The 13,489-nt window shown below is 46.3% G+C and overlaps 3 long non-coding RNA genes across 3 annotated transcripts; all 3 read left to right on the top strand.

The window, feature by feature from the left end:
* The first annotated feature begins 534 nt into the window (after window positions 1–534).
* Window positions 535–989, top strand: LOC135376590 (uncharacterized). Its single transcript, XR_010417759.1, has 2 exons — window positions 535–589; window positions 659–989. It is a non-coding gene; the product is annotated as an uncharacterized LOC135376590 (long non-coding RNA).
* Window positions 990–7,931: 6,942 nt separating this feature from the next.
* LOC135376589 (uncharacterized) lies at window positions 7,932–8,548 on the top strand. The gene is made up of 3 exons (XR_010417758.1): window positions 7,932–8,014; window positions 8,082–8,186; window positions 8,278–8,548. It is a non-coding gene; the product is annotated as an uncharacterized LOC135376589 (long non-coding RNA).
* A 1,719-nt stretch (window positions 8,549–10,267) lies between these two features.
* On the top strand, window positions 10,268–12,416 carry LOC135376588 (uncharacterized). The gene is made up of 4 exons (XR_010417757.1): window positions 10,268–10,466; window positions 10,539–10,665; window positions 11,988–12,071; window positions 12,160–12,416. It is a non-coding gene; the product is annotated as an uncharacterized LOC135376588 (long non-coding RNA).
* The last annotated feature ends 1,073 nt before the right edge of the window (window positions 12,417–13,489 follow it).

The following is a 13,489-nucleotide window of genomic DNA, read 5'->3' as shown; positions in this document are numbered from 1 at the left end:
TTGACCTAGGTTGCAACTATAGAAGTTACCCCCTTTTCAAACCCTTCTTTCTTTCTTCTCCCTGATTTGAATGGGGAATGCATCGGAAAGTACAACAACAGGAAACGAGAAACCTCAGTTATGAGGTTGTCGCATAGTTTTGCACGGCGTCGCTTCGTATTTTACACTTTGCCCATCCTTGTTTCTTTCTACTTTTTTTGTCCCCGTCTTTTACCCATAGCGGATCGCTCCAGGATAATTCAGCTTGAGTTAGGTTGAGACTTATTCCGAACCCACTGAAAAACGGCGATATACACCCCCTCTATCCTTTCCTTTTTCCTTGAACATGTCCTTCGCCCTAAGACAGCAGAAAGTTTTCTACACGAAGGCTTTCCTCGTCATTCGGTAACACGCTTAGAGAGATGAGGTAGTCACGTGAACAGGTGCTCAGGACGCGTAACAAGCTGTCGAAATGGCGTGACGCAACAGCTCACCTGGTGGGATCCAAGTTTGGGGGGAACTTGAGAGTGCGAGAAACTAAAAATTGCCCTTTATTTTTAAGGTGCATTTGTCGCCAGTGAAGCTGCACCTGAAGGACACGAGCTTGAACGTAAGGACTTTTGGAATTATTAACGATGTCACCGTATAGGCATCATTGTGAGGACTTTTCCCTTTGCAGGTCGTCAAGTTGTAGTCGACCTCTGCGCTTGTCTTCCGATTATTTCCGATTGCCCTAGCGGAAGTTGCACAGTGGGGAGCGGGTGCAAGAAATGCGCCGATGCCTCGCTATGCCTTTGTATTGATGTCGCTTGCCCTGGGAACAGTTGCACATCGGCAAGCAAGTGTAAGACATGCTCCGGCTAAGGATGAACAACATGGTTGACCGGCATCTCTTAACTACGAAATGATCAATTGCACGTATATGAAATAAGAGACCCTGGTATTCTGTTTTACCAACATGATCATGGGTGGCGGGAACTTTTGAGGGCAATAAATTGTACTAAGCAGCAGACATTGCGTTCGTTTATTTCTCTTTCGATTTCCTGTACAACTGCATTTACATGGGATCCCGTGTGCCTGCACACCGTGCAGCGATAACAACATGTGCAGTCTGAAAGCCCAACTTTACTGCGTAACACTCTCGCCATCGACCATTTTTCCGAACGCTACATTTATCGGTTCACAGAAGAGTGGAGCCTTTTTCTAGGAATTATCGTATACATCCAGATTGTCCCGGAAAAACACGCGCAAATCTCGAAAAAGAACAAATCTACTGGTAAGAGGACAATATCATATTATGAACAACGATGATCCTGAGCGTAGCAAGGGCTAGTTCTCACTTGGCGACGCGGCGCAACCGTCGAGACTGACAATGTTATCTAAGGAGTGCCTATTTCACAAATTGGGGTGTGAGCCGGTTCATGTTGAATATGCGCCCGTCGAGACTGACCAACGTCAGGCCAGGATTACCTATTAGGTATTACACACGTTGGGGAGTGTTTGAGTTTATGTGGAATATGCACCCGTATATCTGACGTATATACCCGTATATATATATGACGTATGTATATATGACGTAAGGAGTGCCTTTGATCTATTTCAAAAGTTGGCGTGTGGGCCGGCTGATGTAGAATATGCACCCGTGAAGGCTGACAAAGGTTAGGTCAGGAAAGCCTTCACCGGACCTAACCTTGGTCAGCCTCGACGGGTGCATATTCTGCATGAAGTCACCAAATCCCCATCGTGTGAAATACATAAAAGGCTCTCCTGACAAAACCTTCGCCACTCTCCACGGGTGCACAGTCTACATCAACTGACCCACTACCACACGTCCAAATAACGTAAGAGTCTCTCAGGACCTAAACCTTGGTCAATCTCGAGGGGTGCATATTCTACATGAACTGACCCACTCCGCAACGTGTCAAATATGTAAAATATTTTTATTTGTGGCCAGTGCAATAAATAAAGCAGGTGGAAAACAAGAAGCGGGTAAAACGGTGACCTTATGTTCGCCTTCAAAGGACCGAGCGTAAACGTTTGTCCGGTGAGCTTTTGTCTGCGCCCAGGGAGATACACCGTACGAGCGCTGCAGACCCTTGAGAAAGTTGTCAGGAAAGGAGCGGGTCCAAAAACGCATTCTGTCGCCAAAATAATTGTTCTTAGGCCAAACACCACAGCGCGTTGTCCTCTGCTCTAGCATTACATGATAACTCATTGTAGTTATGCTCCCACATTTGACCCGAACCTGAAAACCATAAACTCCCAATTTAAAATTATCCCAGCATTTTGTTCCACGTTGATATGTTATCTCTCGTTGCACCACAAGGGAGACCGTCAATTTTTCTCCCTACACTCTTAGAAAAATGGGTGAAGAGAATAGTTGTCACTATATGTTGTGACTAAAAGGTTGCAAAGTTCTATCTGCTACCTCACTCTCAAAACAGAACTTCAACGCATAGCAAGCTTTCCCGCTTCTGGTTCGGTGAGCCACAGGGGTGTACACTTTTCTGTAGCAATCTGGATAAGTGATAATTTCATTTACCACCCCTTTTTACACCCTTTATCAGATGCTATTTTGACCTAGGTTGCAGCCATAGAAGTTACCCCTTTTCCATACCCTTCTTTCTTTCTTCCTATTTTGAATGAGGAATGTATCGGAAAGTACAACAACAGGAAACGAGAAACCGCAGTTATGAGGTTATCGCATAGTTTTGCACGGCGTCGCTTCGTATTTTACACTTTGCCAGCCTTGTTTCTTTCTACTTCTTCTTCTCCTTGGAATACGTAGTAAGGAACGCGCTTTTTTGTTCTTTTTTTCTTCTGTCTAATATAACATGCTGTGTTTCATCCTCCCCGTTTTTTTTTTTCATTCTTCTAATAAATATATCTCCCCGTACGTGTTAATCAACTTTAAAAAGAAGCATCTAGTAGGACATTCACTGCTTGTACAAATAAAAAAAAAACTAAGGCAAGCTGAAGTACGAAGGATTGCAGAAATTGTGGAAGCAATAAGAGGACCGATGAACATCACCACCGCTAGCTTCCAAATGCGGCGCTTGGGAAGCTTGACGGAAAGACAAAAGGCGCAGCAGACGAGATCGCCTTGCGGGGAGTCCAAGAGTCCACGACCCAGGTTGCAGACGTTGCAAAATATAAGGAGGAGTAATGCTGAGCTGGTTAATCCGTACCCGTTTACCGAGCTTCCCACATTGCATGCGAGTAGTCTCTAGACATCACCAGGAAACTGTAGGAAACGGTAAGTACACTACATCTCGATGCGTGTGGCTCGAAGGACGTGTTAGGACGAGTGTCGCAGTTTCCCAACTTGTTGCCGGTCAGTTGTTTGTACTGTGACCAGGGCCGCCGGGGATGGGGCCAGTGGCGTCGCCAGGGCACGCGTCACCCGATGCGGGAGCTCTTTACGTCACCCTCCTCCCCACCCATGTCCCATTAACGGATACCTTTCCGTACCAGGCGACCACCATAAATACACGTATTACACCACACTCAGAAGAAAAAAAAAGCCTCGTAGAAGGCTCCTTATTTCGTTTTTGGCGTCATCGTGCCGCAGAGAACGGGAGGAAGCGGCAGTATTGGTACTGCGCGTCACCCCTTCCGTCGCTTCACCCAGTGCGGACCGCACCCCCTGCACCCCCCTAGTGACGCCACTGGATGGGGCCCCAGGGACAGTTTAGGGGATTGGCGCAAAAAGATAAAGCACCGGCTTGGACACAAGAGGCAACAAACTTTACTCGTAACGTTCCGACGCGGGCATCCTCATCGGACAAACGCGAAACAAAATTGCACAGGTCCGAGCTCAGCTTTATGCCTTCGTCATGTTCCTGTAACATTCCGGTAGGGGCCCATTGTGGCTGTTGCGAGCATTGTTATCAGAATGAATATACCAAGATTTCAGAAATCCCCCCCCCCCCCCCACCTATGTTCACAACCTGCTAGATATTATAATGACCATGTCATAATCGGCCATCCCCATGAGGATCCCATCCGCACGATCTGCTAAGGGCGCTACTAATCGGAACGCGAGATCTGCATCACGATTGGACGATGGAAATTTGAATTTTGAACGCGTAGAAGCGGACGTAGGACTACCGTAGCAGACGACAGCGACAGCTCCTATGAAAACGCGTAGAATGCTGATGATAATCAACCTCTGAATGAAACATCTTCTGTGGAATATCCACCGCTTGTACAGAAATACTAAGGCAAGCTGAAGTACGAAGTATTGCACAAATTGAGGAAGCAATAAGAGGACCGATGAGTAACACCACCGCTAGCTTCCAAATGCCGCGCTGGGAACAGGTGCCTACGACGCCTACGACATGGTCGCTGTAATAAACATCTACCCGAGAAACGTCATCATGACGTTGGTAGACACACCGAAACCAAAACAGATCGGAAGGGAAGAGCTGGGTTCCACGAATGGTCAATTGTTCGCTGCCTCCTATTGAAAGGAAAATAGGAACGAAGCTCGCGTCCCTTTCAGAGACCATCGTAATCCCCTGAAGACCGATGGCTTTCGGGCACGACCTTTTTGTCATGCCCGAAATCTTGAATCATGTACCCGAATCATGTAAAGCTAGTGTTCGCCACTAGCTTTGAACGTAGTTCAACTCTGCCAAACTCGTGGCGCAAAAACTATATTTAAAAGTGTACACGTCGGAAAATTAAAGGTATTCACCTTCAGAGAGTTTTTGCCGTTGCGTGAGAACACTTTTATGAATTTTTCGCCATAGGAAATTTTGTTGCCAACTTGTTGCCGTTCAGTTGTTTACACACCGTGTGACGTTGTTCTACGCTGTGGCAGTTGCGAGATGGACTTCTCCATGTGATTGAAAGCTTGCATTTCGAGTAATACCACGAGTGCGTCGAATGCTACAACGAACATGCATGGCTCGTGTGTGGGGGGAAGAAACTGAATGGGCTCTGAATCTATAGGTGTCTGGTTCGCAAAACTCTTTCGCAACATCGTGGCTGTGACAAGTTTCACACAACTGAACTGCAAACTGTCGTTGTCTGCCCATGCCCCAACTCTACCGACTTCTCTTTACAGAACAACATGACATTTAACGGCGCGGGAGACGCACGGGACTACGTTTCGAGCCACCCGGAAATCGCCGAGATCGCTCGACAAATTCCGTTCCTTGATCCCGCAACGGTGACATCAAGAATTTTCTCTGTGCGGAACGTCTTCAAACGAAAAGGCGTTGACATCGCAAAACCCTGTTCCAGGAGTAATGAGGCAGGATGCTGGTTGCTTCAGCACGTGACACTCTGCAATCGAATCTTATTCTCCGTTGATGTTCAGCTCCACGAAAGTAAGCCAGGAGAGCTGAATGTCTCGCGAATACCGTCAAATCATGGCGCCTTATCTGAGGTTGAGTTGCTGGACTCTCTGTTCCTGGTCTGCTGGCTCGTGAAACAACACCCCTGCATACAAGGAATAGATCTGTACGAAACAAGTCTATTTGTCCACTTCCCGACGGCCCTTAAACTTGCCCTCGTACACGGCTCTAACATTAAAAGCGTCAAAGCAGGCATGCGAAAGCTAAGCGCACACCACAACGTGTTTCTTGAAGGCGTCAGGCCCGAGAGCATGCTAGAGCATTTTGAAGCACGCTACCTCAAGCTGGATATCGAGTCCGCGTCACGACTCTCGGAAGGACTCAAGAGGTCACCGCAGTTGAAATCTGTTGTCCTACACTACTGTGGCGTCAGCAAAGAGGGGATGAAGCTCCTGTTGAAAGCACTTCAGCAGTGCGACCACTTGACGTCTCTGCAAATCCGTGATTACAGCTTCAAGAAAGCTGCCGCTGTGCATCTGGCGGAAATTGTAAAACGCAACAGATACCTGAAGGACCTCTTTCTTTATCACATGCCTGACGATGTATTGGAAATTATTGCGATTGCGCTCAGAGAGAACAGTTCGATCGAGAATTTGAAAATAAATCAATCTAATGATACTGCTCGTAGTATGGCCTACATTTCTGATGCCTTGAAGACACGGGACAATAAGAACGCTCGAGCTTGATAACTGTGGTGTGGAGGAAAGTGATGTGGTTCAGTTTACTCAGGCTCTCAAAGTGAACGTTACTCTCAGTGAAGCTTCAACTTCGATGGAGCAGTTTCACAGACGCAGGTGCAAGGCATCTAGCACAAGCTCTGGAGTCAAACCATACGCTTCGTGAACTCGATCTCTCCTGTAACGACCTGACGGAAGTGACCCTGGTACAGTTTGTGCAGACCCTTACAGTGAACACTTCACTGGAAGTAGTGCATCTTGGAACGATCGCTTTCTCTGGCGAGGTTGACGAAGAGATTGCTCAGGTTATCAGAGCTAGCCACCAGTGTTACCACAGAATCTCTACAAAGTGGAACACCCTCGCGCTGAACGAGTTGGCACGTCTCATTTCGCTCAACTACGGCGACGTCAAAAAGATCTACATCTGGGGCGTTGAGGAGACACCCATATTGCGGGTGATCTCAGCACTAGAATCAAACTGTCACGTCACGGAAGTGCATATCGAAAGAGCTGATCACGCGACGCCCGGAGGCGAGACGGTTAAAGCTCTTGCGCAACTTATCGAAAAGACCAGGTCCCTCAAGTTTCTCCGCTGCACATGCCCTTTTGACGCTAACGCTACTTTCATCAAGGGCCTTACAAACAACGACACGATCAACCGTGTCGAGCTCCTGGCCGCATGTTTTACAACGGAAGTCGCCCGAGCGTTCGCGGCCATGCTCGAAGCGAACACGACACTGCACGCCTTTGTCACGCTGATCTCGTTACGAAGCAGGGGCGATCAAAGTGATTGCGAGGCACTTCCCCAAGAACTACACGCTCACCACATTCTGGGGGGATTCGGTGGGTTGTAACTCACGAGCACTGTGCCAGATTTCCGACGTGCTCCAGAGAAACGAGCTGCTCCTCAATCGTGCCACGAGGTTTGCCCTGGGCACCTGCAGGGACTGTGATTGCAGAGAAGCATTTCGGATACTCTGGAGGTGCGATTCCGTGGTGCAGCAAGTTAAGCGTGCCGCAGAGTGTACGGAAGAAGAGGCGAGGCAATGTGTAGAAGAGGCGAAACTGCTGTTCCTGTAGAGAGGGTCTCTGCTTCCTTACGCAGCGCTTGCTAGTGCTTATACAAAACGACTCCGTGCTACGTGGGATAGACGTAAGTTTTTTATTTTTTTATTTTTTGCTTTCATCAGTGCAGCATGGGAGCAGTCACATGCCAAACAATAATCATAGCTTTCACTTCTTGGAGCTTCCGTGCTTTCCGTTTTAATCGAAAAACATCGAATACAGAGGAACATTCCAAGACCCATGACAGATAAATTGCTGCATATGCCAGGCTTGCCAACATGACCTTTTGTCCCGGATCGGTCTCATCTGGTCGGAATCTGATTCTTGTGCCATTGTAGATGCCCCAACGTGCCTGTGAGCCTTTTAGGGATGTGACGTCAAGTAGAACGTCTGTCACAGGGGGGGTATGCCTTTTTTGTAGCATTATGCTATCCAGTGCCCTCCCGGTTTTTTCAAATGTGTTCTCCAAGATCTGTGCGCCCGGTGTTTTCAGTGGCCACGAGCACCCGTACAATGATATCATGGCGTGCAGCACACGTGTGTTAGGTACACAGCAGTGTACCCAATGGTCAGTGCATCCCGCGCTCAATCAGCGTGGTACCCTTGTGCCAACAAGTGTGGCGGTGATGTGTGTGGAAATTGAAGACTGTGACGTTACCCCATGAACAAGAGCGAATAGGTGACCATGAATACAAAATGAGTCTGCCAGAACTGCGACTATCCAGCTTAAGAAACTTTTTTTTTTATTGCTCTTAGCCATCTTTAGAAAGGGAGGACTACTGGTGTGGCTTTCTTGTGACTCTTATTGATTTTTTTTTTTTTTTTTTGCCGTAGTTGCTCCGGTTTTCCAAGTCGGCAGCGCTGTTGTACCATCTGACGTCATTTGTTCGTAAACAGGGAGACGTCTGTTATCAGCTCTCTAAACTGAAGGTGCCCAATTTATGACTTCGTATGAGTTACAAATACTCGGATTATCCTAAACACTTTTTTTGTGCAGATGCAACAATAACCATTTGCCAACTGCATTCAGTGTCCAGATATGAATGTGTTCGGCTATGGCTGCTGACCTCGCCATCTCGTGAACTATGGGTCGACAGAGAAGGTATCGAAACTATTTTTATATAAAAAGGGGTTAAAAATGGGGCTGTTCGGCTTTCTAGAAACACGATTAAGAGAGTTAAAACCCTCCCCAGTGATAGGAAGGAACAACGAGGCCTTGTTAGAACTCGGGATCAGGCAGACCAGTTGGAAGAGCGGCAACCTTGAGAAGATCAGGTTCAAGCGGGATTGAAAGATAATGAAGTTCTTGGTTCGCCAGTTAGTGCGATGTGTTTTTGTCCGTCTTTTTAGCTTCCCGGCACTGGGGGGTTTTTAACGCTTGTAATCGCGATTATTTTTATAGACTTTGTTCTCCTTTCTGATAATAAAGTGCCACAGTCCAGAATGCTGCTAGGCTGTCTGGGATTTTCTGAGTTCTTTTACACACGCTTGTAAAATGCACGTAGAGGAACAACATCTGCATCACCTGAGCGTAATCACACGCAAAGCCGCATGGTGAACGGTCTGCACACAATCGGCATAGAAGTGCGGTACCGCCCGTTTTCAAACTGTCCGTCGGATTCGTAGGAGACCTGCAAGGTTAAAGTTACAGTCACTATATAAGCTTACGCTTAAGCTTAATATAGCTTAAGCTTACATAGTGACTGTAGTTATAGTGTTACAGATTGTTGCATCCACCATTAGAGAGTGCACGTAATCCAAACCGTACACCACAGCACTCTCAGCTGCAATTAGGAAGTGCTACGTGGCCTTTACCGTTTAAGCTGCGAACAACAGACAAAGTATGCATTCGTGCTTCATGAAAGGAAGAGACAATGTGTTGTTTGCACCGATATTTTAGCAGGTTGTTGTGTGAATGTCCGTAGAACCTATACGTCGCTCGTCCCCCCACACTACTGGAGCTGGTGAAAGTCCAACGTTGTTTGCAGATATTAAAGGACAACCCATAACTGCACGCTTTTTGAGTGTCTTATTCACCATTTCGACAGTTTCTTCCCCGAAGAAATTTGTTCCGAGTGTATGTTAATTTCTCCATTATGTATCGTATAACGTGAAAGAAAAACAATGTGCAAGCTTCCCGCAATAACGAGTCACAGGTAGAGTGAAAATGGTTTAGAGCACTAAACAGTTAAATTACGAAAAATGAGACTTTTGTTCAATTAAACTGTTTAATGCTCTCAACCGTTTTCTCTTTTCTCTGTTACGTAGTTGGCGTAGTCTATACCTAAGGGTTGTCTCAGTTCCCAGCAGTTTCCTGCTAAGGCCCCTCTTCCTGTTTGACACTGCTGCCTCAAGGAGCGTAGATGAAGGTATCGCATCTAATTAATTAATGTTCTAGGCTAGTTCCTAAAATGTTCCTCTGGACATCTTGTGTGATCCCTTTCGATAATGAGTTAAACCGACTCAAATCTGCACGGTTTGCCATCCACTGGCTAAGATCAGTGACTGTTGAAAAAGATTTCGCGTGACCCCCCCCCCCCCACCAAGTGGCAGATGCAGGGATGTATCCATACCCCCCCCCCCCCATCTGTGTATCTGTGTCTGTCTTTTTAGCTCCCCGGCCACTGAGGTTTTAACGCTTGTAATCATGATTCAAGAAAACTGAACAGCCCAATTTTTAATGCATAATGTAAAAACCTCGAGACTAGGGAACACGAAGGGACAGAGACAACACGAACCTTCGTGTTCCCTAGTCTCAGGGTTTTTACATTATGCATCATCTTCACCAGCTCGCTTGCTTCCTAGCCATTTTTTCATTGCCAATTTTTAACCCTTCTCGATCCACAAAAAATATGCAATATTTCGTCAAAGAGCATAAAAATAAATGGGAGTAGCTGCATGTTATGATCTAACCCAGGGCCGGCGAAACGGTGGAGCAGCCGGGGCCCGTAATTTCTTTCGCCGGCCCTGATCGTGGTCACTTTGATGGAGATGGAGGTTTGAAAAGCGCGCGTCCACGAGGAGGACGAGGAAAAGGAGGGGGAGAGAATAAAAAAAAAGAAGGAAGAGTTGAAGAATCACGTGGGGTAGGCTGATAGCCGGCAAAGAGACTCTCCCATTTGGGAACAGGCATATCGTTTTGTAATGCCGCTAAATCTTCCTTGAAGCGGTGACAGACTCTCTTCCTGAAGCTCTTGGTGCTCTCGAGCCATATCTTGCGCTAGTTTTACGGTTACATCTTTACATCATCATCATGGAAAGTTTGGGAAATATGGCCGCGCGCACACAGGGCAGATTTGGCGGCTGAAAGCTTCAGCGCGGTTCTAGTAGTGGCAGAGTGGCTTCGAGTGTTTACTTTTCACTTCGAGCTATTTGAAATGAGGTACTCCGTCAATTAAGGGGCTATTGGGATCTTCATTATTTTGAAAACACCCTTTGTTCCGTGCTCCCTCAGTGCACCAGCATTGTACAGGTACAGGACAACAAAACAATTTTGTGAAGAACGCAGAACAGGACCTGAAGGAGCAAGACACAGGCCGCATGCTCGAGTGAGAGAAACAGGGATTCATCTACGGAAAATAGTAAGTTATATCTCGACGTATAACCACATTAGCCCGCATAATTCAACTTGGATGAGTAATGAAATGTTGGAGGAAGTGTCCAGAGTGGTGTTTCAACATCACGGTACTCCCGTGCGGGTCTTGACAACTATATGCTCGCTTTTGCCAAATGGGCGCCTAACTTGATGCATAATGATGAAGCATAATGCATAGGCTGGGCATTCTTTTGTTGGCGTCACCATTCTGCAAGTCGGCTTCCTACATGCAGTGTTGTGGTTGTTAGATTAGTTTAGGTTCCGTTAGTGTTCAGCTTATTCTAGTCAGGGTAGTGTAAGGTAGCTTCGTTTGCAACGTGAGACAATTGATGTCCTGAGACCGGAACACATAGGAAGGACAAATACATACGAAGACTCGAGTGCTTAAGAAATTAATGATGAAAGGTGGATAAGTCACTGGAAAGGTTAGCCAGCTGTAGGACTCGAACCCACGGTAATCCTGAAGATGCGGGTTCGAGTCCTACAGCTGGATAACCTTTTCAATGACTTCCATCTTTCGTCATTACTTTGCAAATTGGTACAGCTCTAGGTTAGGTTCCGTTAGTTTAGGTAACTGAGTCTGTATTTGGATAAGTCCAAGTTACCTTCGTGCAGCTTGTCCTATGCCTTCCTATGCACCTTCTGGACGGTGCCGGCTTCAGGCGCTCTACCGCGTTCATGTCACGGACAGTCCGATGGATTTCCCTGCATAAACAATTGGGTCCACCCGGCAGATGCTATAAGTCCCCGTCATTTATCACAAACTTGAGTAAATTTTTCAAGTGCTTCACATTGGTGGGGTAAAAGGCAGACCTTTACGTGACACATTTTTTATTTCGATTCGTAATAATTTGCATAATAAAACTTGATTTAGGTGACAATCACATCAGCAGGCGGCAAAAAGCTAGTAAGAACAAATTCCATTGACCGTGTTATTTCTAGGTGGCGTAGTTTTTTAACTTTTTTTAGTTTTTTTAAATTATAAATCAATGAGACATTTTCTGGGACACCCTGTATGTGCTCTTCCTACTTGGATGGTACTTTGTCATATACTTACTGTAAATATATAAATTAATTAAGCGAGTCTTCATGCACACATTGAGAATTCTATTTACATAGTAATTGTTATAAAATTGCTTGCCAGCTAAGCAGATGTTGCATACTGCACAAAACTGCCCATGGCTTCCTGGTGTGTAAGTGTTGGAAAGGGGGAAAATATTAACCTCGTTCATCACACTTTACGCCTTCCAAATGTTACATCTTGAATCTGGAAAGTAGTTAAATACGTGTATCATGTTTCTTCGGAAGGAAAAAGAAGTCCTCGCAATATTTCGTCGGGAACTTCTCACCGGCACCTCTTCTGTCTGAACGTAGCTGACCCTCTGACAAACGGTGAGTCGCTGTTTTCACGAATACACTGTTCAGGGATTTCATGTTCTGTGAGCGTACGAAAACCGTCGCTGTATTTGTTTCTCTTCAGGACCCAATTTTCCCTTTCCAATTTACGTGGGATGACGACAGCACTGCGCATTAAAGAAGAGGCAAGAGATTCTTGTGACTTCGAGTCATCACATGCCAGGCCCTTTGGAATCACAACTCCAAGAAAATGCAGTTCTCTCTGGAGTTCCGCAATCAGCCCGTGAGAGTGAAATCGGAACCACCTGATGTTGCATGCCTGCCACAACAGGGCCAGGTACATCAGCAGCACTGCAGCGAACATCCTTCAGGAGGCGATGCTTATGGTAAAATCCTCGTAAACTATGCACTCAAGTGGGGAATGTTTGATAGATAGTGTCTGACCTTTTTCGGGTTATGTGCCCAAAGCAAATTTGGGTGGGAAAAAAATGTCCATTATCATTGTTCCCACTGGTCCTTGAAACACTTGAATACCCTAGGAGTTCAAAATGCAATTTTCAACGTTTTGGAAATCCCTGGGATTTTCCACAGTCCTCGAGAACCCTCCATTTTGCATCTTTTTCTTATTGTCATGGGGCTGGTAGTGCAAATTCCACTTATGCTGAGCTATCCGTGGTTTTGAACTATACCGTAATTTCACGATTTTTTCCCCACGAGTGCTCTGCGGCTTATCCACCAGTGCGGCTTATCTGATGACTTTTTTTTTTCTGGTACCTTCCCCATGAGCCGGTCTTAACGAAAGGGCCAACAGTGTCTCTGGAACAGCACTGCCCTGCCGATGCACAAACAGTGCGTAACAGGGACGGGTCCACATTCGAGTAGATTGATCTTCCTGGTGCATTCCCCAAAGCAGCTTTAATGAAAGTGGTGACAGTGATTCACTTCTTCTGGAAAACAACTGACCCATCAAGCCATGAAAAATGCCAAACAATTGCACAATCCGATCATCTTAGAACTCTAGAGCTGACCTCCTTTGTTGTACACCATGACGACCCCAGAGTGTGGGCCACAGTTAGGGTTGCCACCTTTCAGGGTGAAAAATACCGGATGAGGGAGAGGAGGTGGAATAGAAGGAAGGAGGAAAGGCTCATGGGAAAGGGAAAGTGGGTGAGGAACGTTCTAGCTGGCTCGACACAACCACCAACAGCCTTGCACAACCACTGCTCTTGTCCCCACCGAACACAAGACTTAATGAATAACAATGATAATAATAACAATGAATAATAATAATAATGATGAATAACTAAGAAAACGACTGGTGACTGCGCAGTTAAGGGTCTGTGCTCCAGATTTATTCAAGCTGTAGTGAAATGTCGAAGGGAAAGCCCCGTAAAAGTCACTATGAAAGTTCTTGAGCCACAAATACCGGCAAAACGCTGCCGGTACCACCTTCC

Source organism: Ornithodoros turicata, unplaced genomic scaffold, assembly GCF_037126465.1.
Source record: "Ornithodoros turicata isolate Travis unplaced genomic scaffold, ASM3712646v1 ctg00001168.1, whole genome shotgun sequence".
NCBI lineage: Eukaryota > Metazoa > Arthropoda > Arachnida > Ixodida > Argasidae > Ornithodoros > Ornithodoros turicata.
The sequence above is the reverse complement of the archived record's forward strand: the minus strand, read 5'-3'. Positions and strand labels throughout refer to the sequence as shown.